Here is a 16,745-nt window from a genome sequence, read left to right as displayed (position 1 = left end):
AGACAGTTTACTACCTTATCCAAATTCTAAACGATGTTGAGACTGGATATAGACATATTGAGATATTATGTTTATATTTATTTTATGATTTTACTAAATTTTAATATTAATAAATACATAGAGAGGTTTTGGTCTTAAGTAAGATTCACAGTTAGATATTTATTCAATAGACTTATACCACAAGGTCGGTTAGTGAAATGGTCCATTAAACTCAATGCATTTACATTGAAATACGTTCCTTTATGAGATATAGATGGTCGGGATTTGGAAAACTATTTACCACTACATCCTTGTGTAAAAGTCTAAGATTTATTACTTGTGTCAAACCTTGTTGTTACAATAAAACCCCGTGTGTTAATGTTTGACGAATCTAGAACTAAAAATAACCAAAGTTGGGATAATTATCATTAACCCATAAGGAAGTATTTGAAAGTTCAAATGCTATCAAGATCTCAATTTCTCTAATAATTAAGTCGAGTGTGAATATATGTTCATTGAGCTTTAGATACTATTAAGCATGATTATTGATGACAGTTCATCATTATATGTTTTTTTAGTATAATTTTCATTCATTTTAAGTACTTTATCTTTTAATCATTTATGTTTTTTTAGGTTTTAAGAGAGATTCCAAAGAATCGTGGAAAAGATCTATTTGTACCAAAACTATTCTAACCAGTTTTTTTTTTTTTTGGTATTTTAATATTAAAGTTATGATGATGAAGGAAGGAGAGGACATGGACACAAGTTTAAAAGAAAAGAAAAAAATTAGCAAGATTCGACAAATCGTGCCTAGTATGATAGCCAGCAGGATGAATTATGGAGCATAAAAACAACATTTAGCTACTAGAATAATTGTGGCACTCTAGAAAACAAACACATTATGTTTTACAACCACCAGGCTAACACGTAATCTACATTGTAGAATAACAACGTGCCATTAGGGTTGTGCAACACGATTTTTCAAAAAAAAAATATAATGTTTCTATTAATTTCTAAACACGTCCAACTGATAGGGCTTTAAATTTTTATCATATTGGAGGCATATTTTGTAGCAATTGAGTAGGGACAAGACAAGGAATCAACAGGGGTTTCATCCCTCATCTATTGTAATATTTATTTGATTTCTTTTCATTGAATTTGCCATGAAATCCTTAAGGATAAGTGAATATTTCTATATATTAAGCCCCTGGATGGATTTTCCCCTATTTGTGTGAACCATGTTATTCGTTTATATCTAATAATTGTTATGATAAAAAATTTATGTTTTTCAATAATATTTTGTTTAGTGATTTTTTTCTATTTAAGAATTTCAGAAATTTCATTTAGATTACTTGAGAACTAATTTTAGATAGCACGATTGGAATTAAAGAATATAGGGTGGCTATTTATATAATTAGACATAGAGTATGTCGAGTTATGGGATAAGTATTTTACACTCTATCAAACTTTTTCCAATTGCTAATTTGTTCAAGACATTGGAGAAAGGATTTGATGAATATTTTACACTCTATCAAACGAAGTAGGTTATTTGATGATACATCACACACAACTATTTTTTAAAATAGTAATATAAGTATATTCATTATAGGAAAAGACATGTAATAACCACATAAAAGGGGAAAGGATTCACATCATGTCATTTACTTTTCTCACAAAAAGTATAACTTCCTTAGTATTGTAGGATTTAAAACAACCCTTTTGGAGATGATTTAAATTTACTCACCACATGTAATTTTTTTCTGGCACAATTTATACTACACCTATTTTTAATCCAACAATTATAGAGTATGATCATATACACTTAATGGATAACTCTTAGTATGTAATCAAATAGGTTGTTGGAGAGTATGTGTGTCTTAACTCAAATATCCACAAAGGTTGTGAAATAGATAGAGAATTACAAAGTATTTTTCTCTATGAGTTGGTCTTACAAGTACCTCGTGGGGAAAATAGAGACAGTAATAACTTAAGGCAAAAGGCCTATGTGTACAAGGAGACGCCTTTTGAACATGTACACAATGAATATATTATAGATGGATGTGTACATGTTGTTGACACTTTAATCATAGATCTAGTTAACAACGTTAAATATCCATCTACTTCAATAAAACAAATCATTTCAAGACTCCTATGATGAAATGAATGATATAGTGTTATCGATACTGTGATACGGTGGAGAACTAACTTTTTCAGAATTATGTATGTCGCGGTTAGCAAGAGTCGCCACCGACTTTTCTTTTATCCAATATTAAGGAAAGGTTGAAAAGAACAGGAAATACCTTTTTGAAATGATTTTGAGTTCAGGGGTAGGTTATGTAAAGGGAAAGTGTTAACACCTTTTACATCTGTAGTTATCTACGGGCTCTCAATTGCTTGCTCACTTTTTATTGTTTTTGTGTGTGTGATTTGTTTCAAAATGTTTTAAAAAAGAAGGCAAGGCTTCGAAAAGATTCTCGTGTCTGTCCTCGAGAAAATTGACAAAGAGTTTAAAAAAATATTTTGAAAAAAAAATATCGTGTCTGTCCTCGAGAATATTTTGAAAATAGTTTGAAAAATACCTCATGTCGTTGAGGGTTTTGAGAAAGATCTCGTGTCTGTCCTTGAGAAAATTTTTAAGAGTTTGAAACTTGTGGGGTGTGAAAAAATACTTTTAATATGAGCAAGCAACTACGAGTCTTAACCATTAAATTAATCGTCTTTCCTATTATTTCCCTTCCTTTGGAGGAAAGAGACTATCTATACCATTAGTTGGCGAGATTCCTTTTCATTGGATGTAAGAGACAAGCGTAGGGTCATCGTTTTGGTCATCGAAGGCAACTTTAAGGATACCTTAGCAAATTTCGAAGGGACTATCATCATTTTGGTAAAGTATCCCTACTTTCGAGGGACGTGACCAACTTAATAGTAAGGCAACAAGGGAGATTACCCTAGAGGTGTATGTGTGCAAAGGTGTGTTAGTTACAATTATTTTATCTTGGTTGTTATGGTTATTCTAGCATTTGTTTTTTTATCTTGCCATACAATCCTAATTAAATTAGCAGTAAAATATAGGGTGTGTTTGTTTTAAGGTTGTAAAAAAGATTCCCAGGAATATGGCCATGGGAATGCAACATTCCCATGTTTGATTCAAGTTTTAAAAAATTATTCCAAGGCATTTTTTATTCCCAGGATTCTTATTTACACATGACTTTTTTATTTTTATTCCAAGGCTTAAAGGTTGGGAATATAATATTCCCATGGGAATAAGTTCAACCAACTTTAACTTCCCACTGTCACTCACATTTATTATTATTTTTTATTTTTTAATATTTTTAAATTAAACAAATTTTATCATTATTCCTAGGAAACAAAATTCTTACCAAACACATAAGTTGGAATAATATTCCAAGGAATACTAATCCTGGGAATATCATTCCAAGGAATAATTTTTTTAACCTTGAAACAAACACACCCATATACAAGTTTACAAAAATATAAAACGCGAGAAAGTAAAACTTACGCTATTAGATGGCTCAGGAAGAGATACAATAGTAAAAACTTTGCGTGAAATTTAAACCCGAAGCAATTACAATTACTATGCAACCTATACAATTTGTCTAATAAAATAAGTGGCAAAATAATAAAATATATTAGAAAAATTATTGTTTAAAGTCCTAAAATTCTAATTATAAAAAATTATTATATTTTTTGTATGTTTATGAATTATTATGGTGTTAGAAAAAAGTTAAATAACCTAATTTTAATACAAAAAAATAATTATAAGTAAATCCTAAGTCTAATTAATTAATAATTACAAATTATGTCAAAAGGAGTTAAGTTAATTTATTGAGAAAAAAAACTAATACTAAGTTTTTTGGTTATTTGCATGATTTTCTAATTTTTATGGAATTTTTGTTTATTGTTTTAATTGAAAAAAAAAAAGAACTAAAGTAATTAAAAAAACATTAGAACTGAAAAAAACAAATCTGTGGGGTGGGGCTTGCGCCCACCCTCTTTATCTCATGAGCATACTTCCTTTTTCCTGGGCTACGTTGTTGTTGTGTGAACCAAATGAGAATCAAACAACATAACATAAACATGCGCATTAGTTGGAAAAATAAAAGAAAACAAATGACAAATGTTGATCTTCACGTCAAGGCTTGCGTTTTCTAACCCCAACCTGTTCTAAACATGATTATAAAGCATTATGGGCAATTTATAATTAGTAACAACGTATGAATTCAAGAAAAAATTGAATGATTGAAAAAAATGTAAATCGTAAAGAGTGAGTATGCTTATTTCAGATACCAACGATCATGGTTTTTTATCTGATTATACCTTTGGATGCTTCAGGAAGAGTTTGCAATGGATGGTTTGGGCTGAAACCAACTGGATGGGACAATGCGTTTTTTTTTTGGAACTTAGTTTGGAGGCAATTTTTCGTCCCCTCTATGTGTAATAGCCTCATATATTTTTAGGCTTGTAGAAGTATGGAAATAAAAAACATGGCATTCATGTTGTTACCAAAATAAAATAAAAACATGTTTTTTACCGTTCCTTTTTTGAAGATTTTTGTCCAAACATGTTCATAAACTTGCCAAAACATCAAGATACTTCCCTCTAATGGTTTTGCACGATTTTGGAATGTATTAGCATGAGATCTTGACCCTTGGATGATCCAAATGTGATCCATTCATATTTAAATTTATTTATTTACTATTTTAATTTAATTCTTTTTCAAAAATGAAATAAAATCGAAATAAATAGAAATAAAAAATTATGGCCACGTACCAATAGACTTAGAGGTCCTCCAACATGTTATAAACATGTTTGAACCTAAAAAATTAGGTCCATTAGCCCAAAAGTTCAAAATTTGTTCAATGTAGGTTTCATGCATTTCTCAAAATTTACTCAATTTGCACCAATCACAACTCTCTCAATTTTTTGTCATATGAAGGTGATCTTTGTCAAAGTATGTGAAAGTTGTGCTTGGTGAAAGTTCAGTTGATAAAGTATGTGAAAGTTGTGGAATTTCTTATAAAGTATGTGAAAGTTGTGCTTGGTCAGGTTCAGTTGACTTCTCCTTTTGAAAACCCTAATTTAGTAACTTTTGACTTTTGAGCAATCTTGAGTTTTCTTGATGAATCATGATCAATCCTTGATCAAATAATGAATTTAACTTCAAAATCTTGATGCTGACCAAAAATGATGAAGTTTGACTGTCAATTGGTCAAAGTTGACTTTTTTGTCCAATACAGTTGATTTTCAATCATTTGATCAATTGACTGAGCAAACTTGCACTGCAAGGCTTGAAATTTGACATGAGGGTACCTTGATACATATTAGGAACCATAAAGTCCACTTGAGGCATTAGAATCCCAATTTCCTTTGAGAAAAGCAAAACCTTAGTTGTAGGTCAATTGCTTAGGAGGAGATTTCTATGAGCATGAGGAAGTGTCTTGAATCATTTGGCTTTGAAAATAGGAGGGAAAATTTTGGGGGACAAGAGATATTACTATCCTACAGTAAAGGTTGATTGCCTCTAATATTCCAAAGGATGTGAAGTCGTTAGTTGCATGGTCCAATAGAAAGAGCACCAGACAAATTTATTAGTCTATAAACTAAACCTTTTTGATAGAGAAGATTTGATATGGATTTGATTTTATATATTTAGCCCATCTTTGTTCAGGATGTGATACTTGCTTTGGAGATTAATGTAGCTTTTCCAAGATTTTACAAGCAAAACCAACTAAACATTGATGAGTATCATTAAGTTATACTGGTGAAACTAGATTTTGTGGATGAAGATCGACACATGGATATAACCAAATTAATAGTTCAAAGTAGAAAATGGATAATTCAAGAAACATATCTTAAATAATTCATTGAGAGCAACTTAGTTTGAAAAACAATTTTACCGATTGAATTAAAAATCCTATGTTTGGAAAATGTTTGCAAAACTAAGAAGGGCTTTTATTGTTACTATGGCTTTTTGAGGCCCAGGAGATGATGGTGATTTATTTGGGAGTTGACCTAATGAAAGCCCTGATGTAGTATGAGAACACCAAAGGTGCTCATGCTAAATTTTCATACTTGCGGAAGCTATATGCAGAAAACATGGAGTTGACCGAGGAAGCGAACATCGATGATCTACAAGTTACATACCACGGTGAATGTGCTTTGAGTTGTTTCTTCGTATTCTTGGTTGGTACGTCCATGTTTGTGGACAAAAGTGAAACCTACGTATATTTGGCATGCCTTAAGTATTTTATTGATTTAGAGTCCATTCACGAGTGGAACTGGGGGGACCGCAAGCTTGGTATACATGTACACCAAGTTGAGAGAACCTTATCTTTAGACGACAAAGCAAATGATAGGCTCCTACGTTCTGTTGATGGTAATCTCCATAGCCACTATTAATTTAAGGGTTAATACTACTTTTCACCCCAATAATATAGGCGAAATTCGCTTTACCCCCTAGTAATGTTTTTTTAGTTTCTCCCCTATAATATTTTTTTGTTTGGATTATCCCCCTAAGCGTGCAATTTAAACACCAAATTTGGGGGGGGGGGGGAGAATCAAACAAAAAAATATTACAGAAGGTAAACTTTACACATAGGGGGCAAAAGATATGGTATTTTTATATTTCAAGGGGGTGTTTGAAAAAAAATTACAGAGGGAAAAACGAATTTCGCCTATATTACAGGGGGTTTGTACATTTAACCCTTAATTTAAAAAAAACTTTTTTTACACTTGTTACTAATGTATTTTTTTCTTATTCATTTCATGGATGGATCTTATCCCATTTTCACCGCATACATGGATTTGATCATGTTTTAGGGTACAACGAGGATCACCCACATGCTTACCTGTATTGCCTGCATAAAGGAAATAATTTTGTGTGGCCAATCCGTGTATATATTGAAAGAACTCGGCATGATGACATCGACTGGACACCATACGCCATTCCCGGGACATTATTCCCTTTGACCCAATTTTATATTACTTCGGGTGGGTGGCATGTAGGAGTAATTTGATGTAAAAGTATCTACAAGAGAGATGCATGTGTTAATTTGGATTTGTGCAGACTATTTTGAGATCCCACTTGGTGGCTGCTCCTATCAGCATTGTACGCAAATATCTTGATGACATACTAGCGAATTACGATAGTTATTTGGTACCAGAGGAGTATCAGAGTATCTTAGCCACTACTCAGTGGCATTATGCTGAGGGTTAGATGACTTTGTTTCATTTCGTGTCACACCCTGTCATGACACCAGAAGCTCCTAGACGTCCACCTTGGTTTACTCATGAGGAGATCATGGAGAATGAGCAGGCTAGGTATGACGATGTTGTTGATGTGTCAGAATATTATGCGGATTACAAGAGAGGGCATAAGGACTGGGATATTTGAAAGAGGTGGCGATGAAGTTGTTGTCGTAACACGTTCCATTCTTATTGAGGCACATTATTCCTTGGGTTACCAGTGGCAGAGGAGGATTCAAAGGTTAGGATTAGGCATACATTGTAGGTTATGCATTTATATGTATTTTCCATATGTTTTCCAGAATTTTCAATACTTTGAGAACTATGTTTATAATATTATGATTTTTTTAAATTATTAATGCATTACCCTATTTTGAGATTTTAATGGTTGAATTAAATTATGGATTATGACACTGTTAGTCAGACTAAAATGACTTTGAGTTCAAAAAAAAAACAAAGTTGAACAATGTTTCTGCCCACACTTCATGCATGGAAGTTTTTGGATATGCATATTTGAAATCACCTCATAAATATTCGAAGATGCATATCTGAAAATTTCATTGAGTGAATAAATGATAATTCTCATTGAAAAACGCTAAGAAAATGGGTTTAGGGATGTTTTCGGAGATAAATCTCTGAATACACCTCAGAAATATTCGCATGTGCATCTACGGATCAATATTTGAAAAAAATGATTCATGGTGCATTCAGAGATGCATCTCTGAAATTTTTTAGGGCATTTTTCAGTTTTCAAAGGGGTGTTTTGTATTTGCAAGCTTCTCAAATCAAAATTATAAATAACTTGGTTTTGATGAAGACAACTTGGACACCAACCTTCATAAAGGATGAGCAAAAAGAATATCAAAGCTTTGGCAAATTCATACCAATTTCAAGTCTTGAAGAATTGTAAAGATTTAATAAGAATCAAGCTAAAGTGTCAAAGGTATAAATAATTCTCACTTTGATATATAAATGTTCACAATATACTTTACATGCATACCATAAAATGCCATAAGTTTCATTCCAAAATAAACCTTTGTTGAAACCTTATTCAAAAAACAAAAATCTATGGAAAACCTTCAGGAACCGGTCCCTCCCTGCTGGGAACCGGGTTCTAGCAATCAGGCAAAATCAGCCTCTGAATTTTTGTACTAGGAACCGGGTTCTACCCCTCTGGGAACCGGTTCCCCTGTGTTAAAATTTCAAATTTTCTTTTGTAACTTTAAGTAGGAACCGGGTTCTCCCAGGCAGGAACCGGTTCCTACTGAACTAGTGTGTTTTATTTTTGCATGTTTAAACCCAAACGAAATTATATTTCAATCACATAAACCTTGCATTGTTTCATGAAAATACAACTTTTCCAAAGGGTGTTTTACACACTATAAATTCTGCATCTTTCATATTCAAAAACACTTTCTTCATTAACAATTCCATACTCATAAATTTCATTATTTTCAAGTGTTTACAAACCTAATTTTTCTGTGAAACTTTCTATATTCATTTTCATTGAAAATTTATTCTAAGTTTCATACATACATTGTGAACACTTATATACTCATTGAGAATTGTTTTGCTTGAAGAAGAAGATGAATCTAAGATTGATATTGCTCTCCATTTTTCATCATAAATTCTTGTATCATTCAAAAAAATTATTCTTCCTTACTATCCAGGATTGTTGGAAGTAAGTGTTGTGGTTTGAAGAGGATTGTTCTTCATTCACATTAGTGTTGTTTGATCTTAAAGGTGTTAAGAACCTTTGATCACCCTATAGGTTAGATAGTAAGCATAGGCTTGTACAATAATTCTAACTATAGTGAAATCTCTTTCGTGTTGGAAAGGGGACTGGAGTACTCTCGGATTGTGAGGGGAACCAGTATATATCCTTGCATTCTTTACTTTTCCGCATTTTATCGCTTTCATCACTATTACCAAGAAAAGAAAAGAACCATTCAAAAACCTTCATACATTCAACCAAAAATTGTTAGAAGTATTCTCATAAAACCGATTGAATTTTTGAAAACCTAATTCACCCCCCCTCTTAGGCGTATCTTATACTTACAATTGGTATCAGAGCAAGTTATAGGTAATTTGTTCCTAAAAATCCAGAATGGCTTCCGCAAATCAAAATCCTGTTTTCAAAGATGGTGGTAGTAACAACAAGCCTCCATTGTTTCGTGGTGAATACTTTGACTTTTGGAAAATCCGAATGAAGGCTCACTTAGAAGCACAAGGAGAAGAAGTATGGGAAGCAGTCCAAAATGGTCCCTTTGTTCCTACAACTGTTGTCGATGGCGTTGAATCAATAAAGCTTAAAGTTTCATGGAATAATGATGATAAGAAAAAGGTCCTCTATGATAAAAAGGCAATCAATCTTCTTCAAGGTGCACTTAGTATGGATGAATTCTTTCGTGTCTCGGCATGCACAACGGCAAAAGAAATATGGGATACTTTAGTCGAAACTCATGAAGGAACCGTTGAAATTAAGAGATCTCGTTTAAATACTTTAAGTCAAGAATATGAATTATTCAGAATGCAGCCCAGAGAATCAATCCTTGATTTACAAAAAATATTTGTTCACATAATAAATCATTTGAGTGCTCTTGGAAAGAAAGTCTCTACCGAGGAACAAAATCTAAAAGTGCTTAGATCTTTAACAAGAGAATGGCAACCGAAAGTAACGGGGATATCCGAGAAAAAAAATCTATCAAAGATGACCTCTGCAACCTTGTTCGGTAAACTTCAAGAATATGAAACAGAACTCGGAAGACTTGAAACGCATGAAATTCAAATAAAAGATTCAAAAGATATTGCCTTAAAGACAAGAGTCTAACATCATGATAACAATCAAGAGGATGAATCTACTAGTGAAGAAGATAATGAGTTTATCAAAAAGTTTGAAAAATTTCTAAGAAAAGAAAGGAAAAAGGAGATCATTAAAGAGGAAGCACCAACAAGGAAGGTTAAATGCTTTGAATGTGGAGAAAGAGGACATGTCAAAAGTGAATGTCCTACACTTGAAAAGAAGAATAAATATTTCAAAAGAAATAAGGACAAAAGACCAAAGAAAGCATATGTAGCACGGGATGACAATGAAATAAGTTCATCTTCAGATAAAGAACATGTGAATCTTGCATTGGTAGCAACACACTATTCAGATGATGAAGACGATGAGGTTAGTAACGAATTCTCTATTTTCGATAATGATGCACAAGGTGCCATAAATGAATTATTGAATGAATGCAAAATAGTATATAGAACCATATCAACTCAAGAGAAACAAATCAAAATTCTTGAAGAGAAAATGGATACCATGCAAAAAGATTTCGAGGTTGAAAAGAAACAATATGTTGATAAAATAGAACAAAATTCTACATGTAATAATTGTGAATCACATTCTTTTCAAATTGTTCAATTAAAGAGAGTCCTTGAAAGGTATGAAAAAGGACAAATTGGGTTGGAAGGTGTCCTTAGGCAACAAAGATTCCCTAATGATAAAAGTGGTCTTGGATATTCAAAGTCTAACAAACCGAGTACTAGTAAAACAATTTTTGTGAAGGCAAGTGAACAATTCAACAAGGAAACATTGGATAAAGCACAAAAGGTTCATCACCATCCTAAGAAAATATTTCCTAAAAAGAAACCTTATGTTCCTAGATATAGAAGTAATTTTGTTCCTACATGTTTTTATTGTGGTATAAGTGGCCATACACCTAATGTTTGCTATGTTAGAAATTTTAGTGCGGCAAGTGGTCATTATATGTGGGTTAAGAGAGGAACTAACTATGATGGACCCAAAGCACATTGGGTACCAAATCAAACTTAATTTTGTTTTGTAGGTTTGCTTGAGGACCACCTAAAATCTATGGTGTTTTTGGCAAGAGGAGGTTTCTAAGCATTTGATGGGAGATATAAACTAACTTTCAAATCTAGTTCTAAAAGTTCAAGGGTTATTTCATACGGGGAATACCTTAAAGGAAGAATTCTTGGCATTGGCAAAGTTGGAGTACTAACTTTCACATACATTTGAAGATGTACTTGATGTTGAAAGACTAAAGAAAAATCTTCTAAGCAAAAGCCAACTTTGTGACAAAGGCTTCAAAAAAAAATATTCACCAACGATGAATGTTTGATGAAGTCATTCATGAATCATGAGGTAAATATCATAGGTAAAGAAGTAATATTTTTCATGATTTATTTAGATAATTTATCTTTTTCCCATCCTTTTTGCTAATGACAAAGGGGGAGAAGAATATGCATATTTGTTGTTGTTTTGCTTTAAAAAGCAAATGCAGGCCATAACTAAATGATGAACTAAATTCATTCAAAAGAAATCATGAATTTAGGGGGAGTCACTAACATAGAGGGAGTCTTGCAATGCTCAACAAATTTCAAGTACAAAACAACTTTTCAAAACTTTCAAGACTTGTTTGTCATCATCAAAAAGGGGGAGAATGTATTTGCAAGCTTCTCAAATCAAAATTATAAATAACTTGGTTTAGATGAAGACAACTTGGACACCAACCTTCATAAAGGATGAGCAAAAAGAATATCAAAGCTTTGGCATATTCATACCAATTTCAAGTCTTGAAGAATTGTGAAGATTTAATAAGAATTAAGCTAAAGTGTCAAAGGTATAAATAATTCTCACTTTGATATATAAATGTTCACAATATACTTTACATGCATACCATAAAATGCCATAAGTTTCATTCCAAAATAAACCTTTGTTGAAACCTTATTCAAAAAACAAAAATCTATGGAAAACCTTCAGAAACCGGTTCCTCCCTGCTGGGAACCGGGTTCCAGCAATCAGGCAAAATTAGCCTCTGGATTTTTGTACTAGGAACCGGGTTCTACCCCTCTGGGAACCGGTTCCCCTGTGTTAAAATTTCAAATTTTCTTTTGTAACGTTAAGTAGGAACCGGGTTCTCCCAGGCAGGAACCGGTTCCTACTGAACCAGTGTGTTTTATTTTTGCATGTTTGAACCCAAACGAAATTATATTTCATACACATAAACATTGCATTGTTTCATGAAAATACAACATTTCCAAAGGGTGTTTTACACACTATAAATTCTGCATTAACATAAATTTCATTATTTTCAAGTGTTTACAACAAAAACACTTAAACATTAAATCTCAACAACATAAACAATTACAACAACAACAACAACAACAACAACAACAACAACAACAAGAAAATCAATGGAATATTTAAACATGAAATCTTAACAACAATATCAAGAACAACAAATAAACAAAATCAATAGAATTGTTAAATACTAAATTTCAACAACAACATTAAATATTTTATTTGATACAACTACAACTAACATTAAGAAGTTACTTTCATACATTCCTAACTAACATCAAACAATTTTAGCAAGGAATTACTAAAGAAAAAAATACATTAAAAAAATCAAACCTTGAAATATTTTTTCGTTCTTGCTTTCATTATCATTGTTTTCAATATCAGGCCCGGCTATTCCCAGGTGCAGCATGTGCTGCAGCACTGGACCCCAATTTTTGGGGAGACCCACGTCAAGTTCATTTTCACTTAGTCACTTTTCTATATTTTACATTTTACAGTAATATTTGTTTCTCTTTTAGTAATAACATTGAATGCATACTAATAAAGTATCAAATATTTGTGAGTGCCATCAAAACACTTGATAATGAATTAAGTACATAGATAACGTATTAAATATTGTATGTTCAATTTTTCGAAAAAGCTAAAAATTGAGAGAAAGTGTATATTATTAACTAAAAAAGAAAGACAAAGTGTATATATAATTTAGTTTGATTTATTTATAAAAACATAAGTGTTCTGGTTTGGGCCGAGCAGACCCAGCACTTGTATTTGGGCTGAACTAGCCCAGTCCATTGTCCCGGCCGAGCAGGCCCAATTGGCAAAACCCAAATGCGCTCTCCAGTAACCGTTGCAAGACTTATTCCACGCGGGACCACGTGGTCAAAACCACCAGCGCAGGATTTAGGTAGGTTGCTCTGAACCCTACACTCCACTCCTCTAGAACGTTAGTCACTCGCTGACTCAGCCCTAACAAAGGGAATTCTGACAGTTTTCTAGCACGTGGGCCTCCAATTGGATTTGGCCCAATTAGGGAATCTTGGCCCAGTGTTGGGGGCTATAAATACCCTCTTTCACTAGAGGGTCAGGTATTCATTCATTCTTTCATAAAACCTTGTGCTTGCTCTCTCTCTCTCTGATTGGTTTCTCACTTTGGCATCGAAGTGTCTTGCAGATACACCCCCTCTAATTCTTCAAGACCTTTCAAGTTGACCGTGACGATCCAGTCTGATCAGGTAAGATCAATAAGTTATTGTTTTTGTGTAAAATAAAAAATAAATTAATTAATAAGTATTCTTTAAACTATAAAGTTTTAGAGTGAGACAAAATTTCTATAGAAAAGATAAAATTCTATTGATTTTAATTTTATATTACACTTTTTTTATCTTAATCATTGGATAAACTAAGTTTAATTTTTTATTTCAAAGCTCAATAATTAAACAATTTTTTTTTTCATTTTCACTCCAACTTAATAATACAATAATTCAAAAAACAAATAAATTTAATTTGTCTATTTTTTTATATTTTAAACAAAATATAACTCAAATAAATTGACAATATTTTATAAAGGGTTGACCTTAAATTCTGAAAGGTTCAAATTTTGTTCAATTAAAAAATAAATAGATTTTAAATTTAATTTTTCAAAAATACATGTAAAATTATAATTTGTTTTTAAATATTTGTTATTATATATATATATATATATATATATTTAAAAAACATGTATAAAATCATATTTTTTAAAATTATATATTTTTAATTTAACTCTATTTTATAAATAAGAACAGGGCTTTCGGATTGATTAGGTCGGCCCTTTTCAATATGTTAGGTTTAAATTTAAGTACTTTACATTCAAGATGGATAGTTGTGGCATTCATGTTTTAATTAGCTAGTGAGAGTTTCACGCGGATCACTAATGTTTTATGTGGATTGATGAGTTGACAATGTCTTGACCATTGTTACTTTATAAATGGACGACAAAGATTCATTATTTAATTTTTTTTTCCAACAAATTGATCATAAATAAATAAATAAATAAAATACGCTACTTTACTCTTCAGTTTTCAGCAAAACTGAGGTAATAGGTCATAAAAAAAACTATAAAAAAATTAAAAGGTACTAAAATGTAGTTATTGGAATTTAAAGACGCGTCCTCTAAATATTTTACCCCTCGATTTCTAGTCCAACTGAGGTAATAAGTCATATAAAAATTTTAAAAAATTAAAAAATTCTATAATATAGTTGGTAAAATTCGAAGGTGTGTTATCTAAATATTTTATCCCTCGGTTGTCGGCTCAACTGAAGAATATATAATTCTTTTAAAAAATAAATTAAAATGTTACGTTTCTATTATTTATATCTATTTTTTTAATAGATGAAATGAAAATTTCTTCATAAAATATATAATAGGACATCTTACATCCACTTTGTGTGCAACTTGTAACTTTGTGCAATAAAAAAACCCGAGACTGCCAATCATATTTTCATGCACTGTCCACAATGTAGTCTTGTAATTTCTAAATCATAAACCATCTCACAATTCAATTCGTGCTCAAAGCATTTCTCAGGTCTGTCAGACAACTAGCACAAACCATCTAACAATAGACTACATTTCTCTAATTCTAGAGTTTGCTAATTTCGTGTATTCTTTTTTTTTTAAGTTTGGCATAATCTCCCTGTTTATTATGTTTCATATAAGCAGATAGCCATATTTTTGTAAAAAGATAATATATATATATATATATATATATATATATATATATATATATATATATATATATATATATATATATATATATATATATAGGGAGCATATCAAGTAAGAGCATTTTTATAATGAGAAATGAGAGGAATAAATATCAACCATTGGATTCATCAAGAGAGAGAAATTAATAGCCACATTAATGCATTAACGTTCTCTCTCTTGATGAATCCAATTGTTAATATTTATTCCTCTCATCTCTCATTTTAAAATGCTCTCACTTGATATGCTCCCTATATATATATATATATATATATATATATATATATATATATATATATCAAGTGAGAGCAATTTATAATGAGATGAGAGGAACGAATAACAACCATTTGATTCATCAAGAGAGAGAGTGTTGATGCATTAATGTGGCTATTAGTTTCTCTCTCTTGATAAATCCAATGGTTGATATTCATTCCTCTCATCTCTCATTATAAATTGCTCTCACTTAATATGCTCCCTATATATATATATATATATATATATATATATATATATGAGGAGGGTTATATTGACTCCAAGAGTAAGTGATAATAACTTCACATCATGACCATTAAATCTTTTCAATCTAATGGTCAATATAACCCTCCTATATATATATATATATATTAATGCATGTTATTTAATAAATTGTTTTATACTAATGAAGATAAAAAAAAAAAAAAATTGGTTTTATAAATAATGAACGGAAGGAGTATATATTTTAATTTATACATAAAGAGCGTTATGATGAAATTGACCAATTAAGTTTCAATCAATTCCTAGATATTTATGTTTTGTTTTCTAAGTAAACTTGCATCCCTTGTTTTACAATTAACCTCCTAAAAAAATACTAAAGTACACTATACTAATACTAGCTTTCTTTTATACAGGTAGCATGTTGTTTCAATAATTAGACATCTTATCCTCTTAATTACCACCGACATACTTTGATTTCACAATATTTAACTCCTTGCACTAACAGTTCTTGGAGTATCTTGCAGCATAACTAAATAGGCTAAACGAGTTTGATAGTGAGTTAGAATTTTTGTACCAAAAGTGGGTCAGAATCATCGACTCACATAGAAAGTAAAGGTAGACACGTGTTGGTAGGGGTATTTGCAAGTTTAGAGTCGATGCTACTTTTCAACCTACATTTGTTAGCTCGTATCTATCTCTTCAACCAGGTTCCGTTAATCAACAGCTTTTAACCAAATCTTTTGGTAATCAATGGAGAAGAAACATTACAGTCGATGTTTATGAGGAGGGTTATATTGACTCCAAGAATAAGTTATAATAACTTTCTCCACATCTTGACCATTAATTCTTTTCTATCTCTTCATTAATTCTTTTCAATCTAATTCTGTTTCCACATTTAATGACTTATTATTTTTAATCATTAGATTGAAAAAAATAAATGGTCAAGATGTGGAGTAAACTATAATAACTTACTCTTGGAGTCAATATAACCCATATATATATATATATATATATATATATATATATATATATATATATATATATATATATATATATATATATATATATATATATATATATATATATATATATATAAGAAGGAGGGATATTCTTACTCTAAGAGTAAGTTATCCAGACTTACTCCTTCTCATGACCATTTATTATTTTCAATCTAATGGTTAAAATTAATAAGTA

The sequence above is a fragment of the Vicia villosa genome, linkage group LG2 (genome assembly GCF_029867415.1).
Source record: "Vicia villosa cultivar HV-30 ecotype Madison, WI linkage group LG2, Vvil1.0, whole genome shotgun sequence".
NCBI lineage: Eukaryota > Viridiplantae > Streptophyta > Magnoliopsida > Fabales > Fabaceae > Vicia > Vicia villosa.
This window is presented reverse-complemented; position numbering follows the sequence as displayed.